This window comes from Apteryx rowi, unplaced genomic scaffold (genome assembly GCF_003343035.1).
Source record: "Apteryx rowi isolate R43461 unplaced genomic scaffold, aptRow1 scaffold_6, whole genome shotgun sequence".
Classification (NCBI taxonomy): Eukaryota; Metazoa; Chordata; class Aves; order Apterygiformes; family Apterygidae; genus Apteryx; species Apteryx rowi.
In genome coordinates, this window is record NW_020450871.1 from 8,475,825 (window position 1) to 8,489,289 (window position 13,465).

At 43.2% G+C, this 13,465-nt stretch overlaps 1 protein-coding gene across 2 annotated transcripts in view; it reads right to left on the minus strand.

Moving 5' to 3' along the window:
- Window positions 1–13,465, minus strand: part of XYLT1 (xylosyltransferase 1) — a 282,026-nt gene that overhangs the window by 156,715 nt on the left and 111,846 nt on the right. Inside the window, exon 1 of one of the 2 annotated variants that reach the window (XM_026083267.1) lies at window positions 8,376–8,419. The exons of the other annotated variant lie outside the window; for it this stretch is intronic. The gene's annotated coding sequence lies outside the window, so the exon portion shown is untranslated. Of the gene's footprint in view, window positions 1–8,375; window positions 8,420–13,465 lie in introns of those variants that run through there. 2 annotated transcript variants of the gene reach the window in all.

Consider the following 13,465-nt stretch of genomic DNA (forward strand, 5'->3'; position numbering starts at 1 on the left):
TGCCATTAAGTTTATATATGAAGAAATACTGCTGACCTCCAAGCTGTGGAAAACTAACCGGTGCAGGTCTGCCCACCACGGGTTTCATCTTGGACCTCTCTGAAAGGGCCTGCTGTCAGGGCAAGCATCACCACAGGGATAACCACCCTGGCAGGACCAAGTCCAGCTCCTTCCTTTGAGTTCATTTTTAACTAAAAAAGTGAAACACCTCCCTCACATAATTATTTCCTGGTTTCTCGGCTTTCCCTATTGCAGGAAAGGCTCTGGGTCAAGTACACACATGGAGCTGGACCTGCTCTACCAACATGAAGAGGCAATCTGGCATGACATTCAGTTTTGGGCTTATATTTACCCCCCTCACCTAAAGCTTAGTCCAAAATTTGATCTTTGGGTGGCAAATACATTGTCAAGGAAACAATTTTAAAACCCTGCAATATTTATGGCACTAAAAAGGTCTCGCACAGGCGAAAGGAGAGCACGTGGGAGCGCCTGCCTCCTGCGGGTGAAGGCAGAGGGCCGGACTCCAGCAGCCGAAAGCGAGCACTGGCTCCTCGCCCCGCAAGCAGTGTCCTGCTGCCCCACCAGCCACAATACCCCCCAGCTCAGCCCAGAGCTCCAGAGGCCGCCCAGCACCTCATCAATCCCTCTCCAACACACCTCTCAACAGCCACAAAATTACAGCTTTGGGAGGAGGCCGATAATGATGTCTCTAACCCAAAGAGGGTAACAACCTCCCTTCCTCCAAGGGAATGAAAAACTGGGCCAAAATTTATCTCTGGGCTAACTCATACTGAAGTCACTACATTCGACTTCTGGTGTTTCTGTAAAACAAATGTTGGGAAGTGCAAAATGTAAACAGTCACACTCTCTCTGATGGAGATAACTTCTGAAAGCATGAGAAAAGCAGCCACAAACGGAGTCACACCTGTCTCAGATGCAAAGTACAACTGTCTCTGGTGCTGAAAATAGCCCTCAATTTCTTTTCTTTTTCTTCATTGTCTCAGACTTGTATTCAGATTGCCTTTACGTTATAGGAAAGGTAAACGTGCCTGAACTTTTCGAAAGAATTCTGCCAAAACAACCTTATCAAATACCGCAAGAATATTCAACCTTTCTGTTTTGGTCACTAGTTCACAGTGGGATTTAGAGATTGAAAACAAACCTCCCATTTCCTAAGTATTTTTCCAATACCATAAAGATCAAGTTTCTGGATCTCACCCTAGGTGAGTATCATTTTGCAACACAGTGCAAATAAATCTGCCACCTCCTACTCCCTTGAACACAGCTTATTAATAACTTTTTAATCTTCTGCACCAAATCAATACACTACACAATTCACACTTGTTATGTACCATTTAACATAAGAAAAAAGTGGAGCTAGAAAGAATATTAATTTGTGAGCTATGTAATCCCACTTGCAGAGAAGGACAGGGAGAACAGGAGCTACCTGAATTTTATCATCTTTTGATGCGCTGTCCCAGCGTAGGTAGGTATACATGAATCAAACTGACCCCCAATACACTGTAATTTGATTAACAGGAACATTGTGATTTGGTAGGTCCGATTTGAACAAAATATTTTGATATGCCTCCAAAAGAGAGAAGAAAGTGAGGAAAACTGTGGGAAAAAAATCATTTCAAGTTTGCAGCAACTGTCTTTTTCTTGGAAAAAGATTAACAAAAAACTCTCGCTCAGCTCTCAAGTAAATGTTCTCCCTCTGTGCACTTAGACAAAAAACTGTCAACTTAAATACACATCCCAGAGCAGATCTTTATTAGGGGAATTCAAAGAGATCTGTTGAAGCAGAGCTGGCTGGAAGGGTACCCACTCTCTCTTTCAGAAGACTACTTGCAGCCATACCTGGAAAATTTTCAACAGTTCTACAGGTGATTAGAAAACTAGGGAAAGAAGGGGAAACAATGTGAAAAATTTACAAGCAGCCCTCCAGAATACTGTCCCCGTTCACGAAGCAGGGCTTCCAAATGTCAGCCTTCAAAAGGCCAGCCCAGCTAGAGCGAGACAGGAAACCAAAGGGCAACGGAGAGAAAACTCAAACAAGCTGATTCATCCCAACACGATACAGGAAACCACCCAGGCAGAGACACCACTCACCAGTCTTCTCAGCACTTCTTACATGCATGTAGCATGTAACTGCTCTCCTCTCCCATCTGTCCCCCAACAGAAGAAAATAAAACGTGTGCAAATTTTTGTAAATTCTGGGATTCTTTACTAATCATATTAATGAACATCCTGTTTTAAAGCTGCTGGTGTTATTTGTCACACAATGCTTCTCATAGCAAAGAAAACAGAGATATTTGCACCTAAGAATGGGTCCCAATCTTAAATGAATAACTTGGGAGTCTGTATATAAAACAACTTCTTCCATTGCTAATCTGAATGCTTTTGACCACTTCACCTAAATTCAGAGATAAATATACTGCTGGAAACCAAAACAATGCTTTGGCCTTCAGCTGTGATACCCACACTTGTACCTCACTGTGTCACCAAATACTTTCATATTACTGTGAGCCAGTCAGATGAGACTGTTTTCTGGAAACTGCAAAATAAAACTGGTTCATATTTGGACTTTTCACAAACAAAGGAAAAATTGGAATTTTATATTCTGGAAAGAAAGACAGTAATTTTGTTTTTTATTATTGCCATTACGTTTACATATGAAGAGATACCGCTGATCTCCAAGCTGTGGAAAACTAACAGGTTACTGCACAAACACATGTGTGCACCTCTGCCCACCACGGGTTTCGTCCTGTACCCCTCTGAAGGGGCCTGCTCTCAGGGCAAGCACCACAGTGCTGCAGGAAACCAAATTAATACTTTGACCTTCAGCTGTTCTGGACGGTGTGAGATATACTCTCTTCATTCTCTCTCCTTAGGTTGCCCACCTGATCAAGCCTTACATTTGAAATGACTCCAGCAGTTCAGGATGCTTTGGGCCATAAAAACATTGCCCGTAAGAAGTTGCTGCTAGTCCTTATCGTGTATTTCAAGTTAAGAAGTAATGTAAAATGCTATGTAAAATGGATTCAGAAGTGGATATGGCTTTCAGTGACACTGACAGAAATATCAGTGCCTTCTACCTCAAATATTCATTAAACCATGTGTTTATGGCTCTCTCCCTCTCCCCCAACTATTAAAGCCCATGGAAACCACAGTGACTTCTGGAGTCAGTTGGGGCTCCCCTGCTAACAGTCTTAGCAAGGAGATAACAGGCCCAAAGAGTGAACTACATGCAGGTCAGGAAAGATGCAAACTGGCAGGGCAGAATGAGGAAATTGTGTTCTGTGGGTAAATGGATGACCTCAGCAAGCACCTTGCTGGGGCTGGTCGCTGTACCCTTTTATACACACTCTCTTCTGTATTTTTTCTGTATCTTTTATATGTATTCTTTCATATGTACTCCCTTTTATTTCTCTCCCTGCCTCCACTGTGAAATTCTCTCTTGCTCATATACACACATATGCACACCCCAATACCTTCACTGACATAGGATCTTATTCCTGCTCTATTTCAACTCAGTAATAAAATAGCCTTGATTATTACTGTATATTTCCAGTTCTGCATCATGCACAAATTTGTACTTTACTACCTAGCCTTACTTTGATACATTTAAATGACACTGCATGTAATAATCTTTGTGAGATCCTTCTTTGCCAGTTGCAACTCAAGGGCTTGGCTCCAAAGAGAGGTCCATAAAAAAAGATGTAGTAGGTTTGTTGAAACAAATACAAAACAGTGAAAAACTCTCCCCAGGGACAGGCCAGCAGAAAACAAAGGTACAAATCTTTATGGCATCACTCAGGGACATTGGGAATCTATGTTCTGAATAAACACTCATCTTCAGTATGCTAGTACCACTGCCTTAGCTGTCTCCCAAAGATCAGCGAGAATGGAAATCGATGATGCTGCCTTGTTAGGAAACATGAATCAAAGCTTTAGTGACTTTGTAAAATCCCTTCTGCCACTTTGACCTTCCGGTGCCAGGCATCTCCGTGGATTCATTACAGTTCACTGTAATGTCTAAAGAGGAAATCTGCAGCACAACAGTGTTTTAGAGTAACACACTAGCAGCTGCGATCCTAACGCACGCTAGGAAATTGAGTATACGAAAAGAAACGAGAAGTCCATGAATAGATGCTTGCACTGCCTTGACAACCGTATCCTTTGCTCTAACAAATAAGTTACTTCTGCTCTTGCCCAACTGTACGCCAGGTCCTGCCTGCCTCAAAACCTGCCCTTCCTTCTTTCTGCCAAGAGTCTAATTTTCTTACTGCCAAGTCATTCATGTTGGGAACTACAGCGCCCGCTATTATAGCTCCACTTTTTCCAGGGCCAGCCATAAGGTTGAATATTGTAAGTATGGTGGGAGACAGTGCGCAGATTAGCCCTATCAGGAGTATCCCTCGTAAGTAAAAAGTGGGGGAAATGGTACTAAACTGAGTCTCCAAGCCAGTGTAGGGACTAGGAGGTTGAATCTACAAAAAGAGCAGACAGAAAGGGCCATTACTCTGGAATAGTGGAAAAGGAGGTGTTTTAAGCTATTATTGGTCCAAAGTGGCCATGTTGGGAACAAACATACTCTTGAACAGTGATCTCAGAAGATTTTTCTTGGACAGAGATCCTTCTTTTTCAGACATTTCACCATCACGGAAATTGCAGGATCTCTGTGGTATTTGGATGAGTGAAGGAAATGGCAGTAACTGGAGAATATTAAAGACACAGCTCAGGGTCACAAGCAGGCCCTTGCATCTTTGATTCAATCCTTTGTTACCATATTTCATTAGATTACAATTGGCCAGTGCTCTTCTACTTTAAGGCTTTAAAACCTTTTTAGAAAGTTGATCAGTATATTATAATGGTAAGGTTGGTCAGATCCTTCGTAAAGCTTTTCCTCCAAACGGCTGCAATTACACTACTGCTGCTTTGTTCTCCATTAAAATTTCGTCCTGGTGAAAAGATGATTTCAGCTCTGTATATTACACTTAAGTGCACCACTCATTTTCTCTGCTTTTGTGTAGAAATCTGCACCACTGACTTGGCCAGAGGATTTAAACCTCATTAAAGAGCTTCTAAGTACAAAAGCACAAAAATTGTCTGTTTAGTCAGTTAATTAAGAGGTTAGAAAGAGAAAACATCCCTGCAGGAGAATCCATCATTAGTGTTCTGGAATTAGCTCTCAAACAAGATCTTTAAAGAAGCATCTTTTAAAAGTGTAAGGGACACTTAAAACCTGGGCCTTGATGGTTCAAGGTATTACTGCAGAGTCTCATTTTCTACAACACTCTGGTCAACTGGAAAACCTAACGAAGTGAAACCAGGTCAACGATGCTTTCTTTTTAATCCATCACATCTGTCGAAATTAGACAGCTTTAGTTTAGCAGAGTAAGCTCTTGTCTATCTGATTACTGGGCTCCTGAGACTGTTTTGAGTTTTAATATCCCCAGATACTTAGGTCACTGAATTTCTCACTTTGCCTAAACCACAGAATAAAAAGAAAGAAATCTGGCTTTCCTCCAAGAAACAATACACTCTTATCTACTTCTATTTGTGCCTATAAAACAGTTTTCGGCTTAATAAATTCACTGTAAATATATTAATGAAGAAACAAACTATCAACCCAGAAAAAAAAATTGTCAAAGTAGCATGCCTTGAAACGCTCCCTACCTTTTTTCTGCAATCAGTAAGTGATGGGACCAGGCAGCACATGATGCCCAGCTGAGAAAGTGTCTCACCTCTGCCATACCCCTAATGTAACCTTTCACCAGTATGTTCTAACGCGGGAGAACTGTCATCATACACCTGTAGATACTATCTGACCAGTGTCCAAACGATACCAAGAGTGAAAGGAGACAGAAACCTCAGTGAAATCCAAATATTATGTCATCAGCTAGTTAGGGGGAAAAAAAAAAATCATCCGAAGGTGGAAGGAGAGGTGAGAGGGATCTCTGCACGTTTCTAACGATACATGGTGTCAGCAATCACTGCTCTTCTCTTACCGACTTAGAGGGGACAGGCTCCTCCATTTGCCAGCTGGATCTAAGTGATGCCAGTTTGGTCACAACATAGTTATTCTGCACTGGCCCATTCAAATTCATATCGTAGCAGGAAGACCACAATACTCGCAGGTGTGTATGACGGACGGACTCCAGAAAGTTTTTAAATAGTAAGAGCCAAATATTACTTTAACAAAGAAAGGCCCAGCTGCACAGCCTCCCCTTTGGGAGATCATCTGGATTCTCTTAGTCACTGCCAATTTGACTGCAGACAAAAGCTTTTGCAGCACGTACTGTTCATTTGTGAATGACAGTATTTCTATAAGAGGAAGCAGCTACTGTATATATAAAACATCCTGGAAAGATCAGGGGATTCCTGTAACAAATAATACTTCAGACTACTTAAAAGCCAGACAAATGATGTCCAGTGTTTGCTGAACAGCACAGGTTTCTTCTAGAAATTATTAATTTCAAAAGCCACCTTGATTAAAGAAAATTGTAAACAAAAAATAGGTTTCGAATGACATTATGTCTCTATGCAAAACATGATGCATCAGCATGGGCCAATTAAACTATGGGGTTTTGCTGTTTATTTTCCTCTACCTAGTTTTTGCTCCTGTTCCCTGCACTAACCTGCATTGTAGCCGTTACGTACGACCACGAGGGGGCATATCCCACAGCATCATTAGGAATATACACCATTCACACACATGACATTGCCTTAGCCTTTTAATTATACCAGAAAAAATAAAATACGAAAAGCTTAGCTTTTGCAGGTGAAAGTAGGAACAAAATAGGTAAATTTTTACTACCCCCCATCCCACAATCTGCACCAGCACTATTGCAGAGGCAGTGCATGTTGTGTTATAATTTGGTTTTTTTCCTGTGTCCCAACAGTGGCTCATGTGGTGGGACATCCCTGCCTCACCAAATCAAATGGTTGGGAAACAGCGATGAGCAGAAGCTGCCGGTTTGGTCCCGAATACGCGCTGGGCCTTGGGGGGCTGCCCCACTTCTCTGCTGCACTCGCTCAGTGACGGCCCCGGCACCCATCACGGCTCCCGGTCCAGCTAAAGGTCGCAAAATCATGACTGCCGAGAGCGCCTCCCACTTTGCCTTGTGAAGTGAGGCAAGAAAAAAGGAGGGTGGAGAAGAAGGGAGGACAAATGTAGTCAAATGAAGTTTTCAACTGCAAAAATAGCTTTAAAATTTGAGCTTTACACCAGCAGCTTAAAAGAAAGATTCCCTTTCCACTCTGGGAGGAAGTATGGTCTTAAAATTATATCTAGTGCTGAATAAATACATTCCTGGGGGGTAAATCGCGCTGCCCTGCTGCTCCATCTCCTCCGGCCGCCCCAGCCGGCGCCGAGGAGCAGCCGGGTGCGAGGGACCGGGCCCCCGCGGGGTCGCTTCCCCGCGATTTGTGGTGACCCACGGGGAATCGTGCGCCTGGGGACTCGGTGCCTGCTATGGGTTTGCAGCAGTTTAACCATCGCCATTTCCAAGGGGGAAACCACCGTTTTGAAGTGTCTGCGACTTTGCTGTTCCTCGCTGTCAGGATGAGAGAGACCAAAAATAAATATTGCTTTACATGAAACAAGTGTCACTCGCACAGATCTTGTTTCCATGAAGCTTAAAAGACACCCTGTGTGCAGCACCTCGAGGCCATGCAAGCTCACTTTTCCCTTTCCCCTACTGATTAAAGTAAGTAGAAAAATGGAGCTTTAGCTCTGCCCATCCAGAAGACAAGCACTTTGCAATGCAGCAGCCCGACTCACTAGACCAGAGTACTTTGTGGGAAGAAAAGCGTGTATTTGCAAGCAGCAACAATAAGTGCAAGAGAAAACCGAACAGGAGCTAGCTCAGACTTGCACCTCCGTAATAGCAGCACTTTGGAAAGGTGCTCGCTTTTCCAGAAAGAGAAGAATACTCCATCGCACAACTGGATTCACATACATTTCAGAAACATAAAGGACATGCAACACATATTGCCGTTATCCAATAAAAGTTAAAAAAAAAAAAAAAAGCACAAATATTCATTAATACTAAATTAACTACTTAGGCAGTCTTGCAAACCATTATCAATTCAGTCCAACGGCTATGTCCAGATGCCAAAAAACACCCTGGTTCTTTCCCTCCAACGGGCCGAATACAGGCTTCGTTATCTTCAGTGGGCTCTGGGGGAGCTGTCTGTACTTATTACGAGGCATTTCAAAGTAAGCAGGTCACAAACCGTGCTCTGAATACTGCTTATAGGAGAGGCTGCCAAGGGCTAAACATCTCTTCCCTCCTCAAGGCTCCCACAAGAAAAGGAGCATGTCAAAACCTGGCAAGAGCCTCGGCTGGACACCAACAACTTCCCACCTTATTCTGCTTTCTGCTGCAAAGCTGACTTCAGCCGAGAAATTCCTCCTTTATCGCGGTGCGTGCACGTCACGACGTTTCAGTCGGTTTGTCTGGTCTCCTGCTCAGGCGAGCCACTGTTATTTACAGCAACTTATTCAAAAAAACCAAAGAAAACGAGAAAGAGGAGGAGTGCTGTGGTTCAAACCAGGCCAACAGCAAGCACAAATCATTCTTATTAATTCAGGCATTCCCTCGCATGTGAAACACCTATTGTAAACCATTCCTTCCAAGACAGGCGTTTACTTTAATCTATGGTACATGTATTTCTCTTTGCTTGCATTGTTGTGACAGAATAATGCAACTTTACTGCTTTCCATTACTTGTGAATGTGAAATTTACAGCTAGACATTTTTTATTGTTTGTTTTAAAGAAAGCTCTGGGGAATAGAAAAAGCCTTGGACAACGTATTAAGGGGTATGACAAAAATATTTCCATAATAATGAAGTGGGTTGGTAGTGTTTAAAAGAAAACTACTCCCCTGAAAGAGCATAAAGTGACCAGGTGGAGTCATACACAAGCAAAACAAATCTTTTAGCTGAAATGAAAGTTATAAAACACAGTAATTCAAGACAAAGCAAATGATTTGTCCCAAAAGACGACAACAACCACAGCTGGAAGCCCTGTCCAAGAGCATAAGAATGAGCACTACAACGCAAGGCTGTTTTCTATCCCCGGGGCCACAATTACTTAGACAATATTCACAGATGGCTATGGCAAGATGAATAAACTGGAAGCAACATATTGGACCGACAGCAAGAAAACATTAAGATAGATATGAAAGAGATTGTGCCCCACTTAGCATTTGATGGGATCGAATTTGTGCTCTTTACAGGCGTGATAAATACAGCGTGCTGCCCCATCGCTTGGGCACCGCTGTCGGCCCACCAGGAACAACCTGTTCTGAACTTAGCTCCAGAGCCAGGTACAGTAAAACCATCGCTGCTGCCTCCAAAATCATCACTGCTGCTCCCTGGTGCAACTCACGCAGCCTTGCAAGCACAACTGTGACGCTCAGGAAAACGCACAAGAGTCCTCGAAGCCCCCGCGCTGCTCTGAGACCTTGGTAACACCGACATTAGATCAGCACACAGGCACACAACGCACACTGCTGCTCCTTGCCCGCATCCCCGCGTTTCAGTAGCGCGGCCCGGCGGCAGCGCCGCGCCGCGTCCCACGCCGCAGGCAGGGAGGCTGGCGCCCGCACAGGGCTGCTCCCTGCACTAACACCACCGCGCGGGAAAATCTCCAGGCGCAGACTGCAGGTACCTGTTTTCCCCGACTCTGCAGCCTCTGGCTTGTTTCTGCTCTACTTTTCAAATTTGCTCTGTTAAACATCAGAGGAACGGGGTGGCACCAACCTGGCCCAGGAAAATCCCATTAGACCATACGCACACCCGATCCAAAAGGCAATGCACGCCATATGAAACAGCCTAGTGCTTCTGGTCGAGAAGGTATTCTCCTTCATCCTTCACATATCACCGATAGGACCTTGGCATGTTTAAAAAAAAAAAAAAATCATTATTTTAACCTGCAGTAGAATAGCTGGACACCAGGCAGCAGCAGGACCAAAGCCAGGCAGAAGCCACGTGTGTCCCCTCCTGCCAGAAGCCGTGACGGGGCGGGACGAGCTCCGGCCCCGCCGGGACGCGCAACGGCAGCCCCGGCAGGGCGAGGGGACGGCCGCGCGCCAGGATAACCCGCAGCACCACTGGCAGAGCCGCTCCGATTCCCTGCAGATTAGGATTCAAAGTCTGTCTGAAGAAAGACGACTGTTGCATTGACTTTCACCTAATTCTTCCTTTAAACACAGATTTTGACATTGAGATGATTGGTATCATTAAAATGAGTAATTTTAGGGCTTGATTTTTAGTAATTACTATAGGAGCTGTTCCAAATTGTAACTGCAACCACTTGAAGATGTGGCTCTCAAGAATCAAGCTTAAAATATATATATATATATATAAATAAATGTAAAAGGAAAAGCAGGCACACGTTAGAACAGAAGAAACAACAACAGGAGGGCATGCTCAAAGGCACATACAACTCCAGCTAGCCCCGAAGTTTTAGATTTTAGCAAAATAAGCTTTACCGTGACAAGAAACAAAGACAAGCAGTTTTAAAGTTTATCTATATTCTAATGTGCGCTGCGTGGCAGGCAATTAACCTTGCTGCATTTGCAATCCACACATTTCCTAGCTGAGAGTCTAATTATGTGAAACGTGCTACTAACGAGTGCAAGAGACTCCCGATACCACTGCGCTATCGAGGACAGCGTTCCCTCCCCACCCCCCCACTCCCCCAATCAAACAAACATTAGCCAACGTGGAGTTAAAAGGTAGATTTCATTTTTGAGATTACTTCTCCCATAATAAGGCAGGAAGTTATTAGTAAAATAAATAAATGAACATATGGCTATACTGGAGATGGATGAAATTTTCACATTTCTGCTCACAACAAATATCACAAACACAGGAGGAAAAGATTACACAGGTTATACTTCGAAAGGGCCCCTTAAAACACAACACTAGAGCTTCAAAATTCTAAATCATATATAGAAATGTGACCTGGTGAACATATTTAAACAGCTGCAATTTGAGTTGCACTTATCTGCCTAAATAATGATATCCAGTTCACAGAGCTATGTACTAGGCATTTTAGACTGAAACCTGTCAGTCGGACACTGAACCTGTTTTCAACTGAATTAAAAAAAAAAAAATCAAAGCAAAAGACAAAAATTAACCAGAAGAAAAGCAACACAGGCGTCCCACTCACTGTATGGACCAGTGCCTCCTGCTCAAAATTGCCACCTGTGGTGAAACCACTGAAGACAGCCTCACCACCAAGAGCGCGCCTCCCGCGCGGGCACAGACGAGGGTGCAGAGGCGCCTCCTCACCCATCGCGCAGGAAGTTATCACATCGCTTGGACCGAATAAAACAGAAGAGGCCAGAACTGCTACCGTTGCTAAGACTATACCATTTAACTCAAACAAAGAGGCTTCATTCTTCTTACAGGCAGGAGGGTCAAAATTAAAGCATTTCAGAGCACAGCCTTCTGCAGCGCAATCGCAAAGCAGGAGCTGGAAACGAACACTTATTTTGAAGCAACAAACTCCATTCAATAATGGATAGTAAGCTTTGCATCTACTATACTTTCCGGTGTTTTGTTCCCAAGAGGTCAGAAGTCAGTGTCAAGGGCTATGTACACCAAGTCTTGCCAACTGCATGAGAGATTCTCAGTGCAACTGTGAGGCCACTAAAAGCAAAATACATGTTAAAATACACACTTTAGTTTACGCTGTCTGGCTAGTTCCCAGCATATAAACATACATATATGTATTACAGAAAGTCTGCTGCTTGTTAGGAAAAAAGGCAATGCAGAGATGCAATAAAAAAAATTTGTAAGAGAATTAGGTTCAAGTAACAAAGGTCAGACTTTCCAAAAATCACAGCAACAAGTTCACAAACCTCCTGAAAATTCTGGCTGAAGTTATTTTGTTAGATAGTGTTACCATCTCTCATTGTATCCCAGTTCAAGAAACTGTTCCACATGGGCAAGAGGCTCCTAATCACCCAGAGCAAATGAGAACCAGAGGATCTACGTCAGGAAGAGCATCTTGCACAGCAATTTTTAATTTCTTGCCCTAAGCAGAAAGCAACACCAGCTTCCAATTCTACCCCCAAGTATAAGAGTAAACACTTCATCGGCAAAGGGACACAAAAGGATGTAACTGCAGTTATGCTGCATGAAAATCAGTTGGTTACTTGTCTTTTAGTAAAGGTAAATATACCTGCTGACACTGTAACTTATTTCCACCCATGAACAGCGACAGAAAGGTCATCAGATAACAGAACAGAGCAGAACCAGACAATAACAAGTAAGAGAGGTTACAGCTGAGGGTAAATATGAGCATACATTCACAGTAGCCATTACTACTTAGGCTAGTTTAAACATCCTATTTGTGTTTGATCCCTGGAAACATTCCCATGCAGTTTCTGTTATCAGTTTACAGGTTATGACTGCACTAAACTAAACAAAAAGGGACGAAAAAAGCATCAAGATAATAACCCCCTTCACCCATGCTAGAAAGGTATGGATTGCCTTTTGCCGCACTTTCTCCTCACTTACAGGCTATTTAACTTGCCTGTTCTCATTGATTGCTCTTAGCTGTTAATGAAAACCTTCTGAGTCAGAGAGCAGTGCTCCCATTTCTTATCACTGGTCCAAGTCCATGCAGGGAAAATCTTAGGGACAAACCACAAAATAACTAGTATCATTTTGAGTTAAATTTTGCTTGGTTTGTATGTGTTCCATTTAAATTCCACCACATCGTAGCAGCCTGCCACAATACCATGAGATTTGAGAGACCTGAGCCCCGGTGACCCAAGTGATCACTCCAGCCAAAATTCCAGATTGCCATTTCTCAAGTCCTATGAATCATTAATCTCGAGTGCTAGTAATCAATGAAAGTTGGAGTGAAGTTTGAGTGTAAACAATACAACATTGCTATATAAATGATATGAGACGTTTATCATGTTTAAGACTGATCAGAGAAAGAATATATTCATTATTGAAAGGTGACACTGAGTATATACACTTTTGGTTACTGTATTTTTTTAATAGGAAGTTACTACTACAAAGAGATAGCTGTTTTCACAAAAATATTGCCACCTTCCAAGAACAAAACTTAAGGATGGAAAGAGTTAGAGGAACTGAGGTTCAGACCAATAAACCGACCATTTCAAGGTCACGTAGGAAGAGCGAGAGAACCAAGAGGCCAATTTGAACCCCCTCAGTCACTGGCTAGGATGTTAACCATAAGACAAGCCTCTCTATCACGCTACAAAAAATGTTTTTTAGGACTGGTTCAAGAGACAGCAGGTCTGAATATAATAACTGGTGCCTCAGTCCAATCATACACATTTTTGGTGATAGTCCAAGGCTGACAACAGGAAGGCCCAGAGCTCGGGCTCAACCAAGCCACATCTGCTGCCTCAGACAGACCTGCAAGGACACGCTCTGCTCCCTGCCCCTCTCCACCACTTCAGG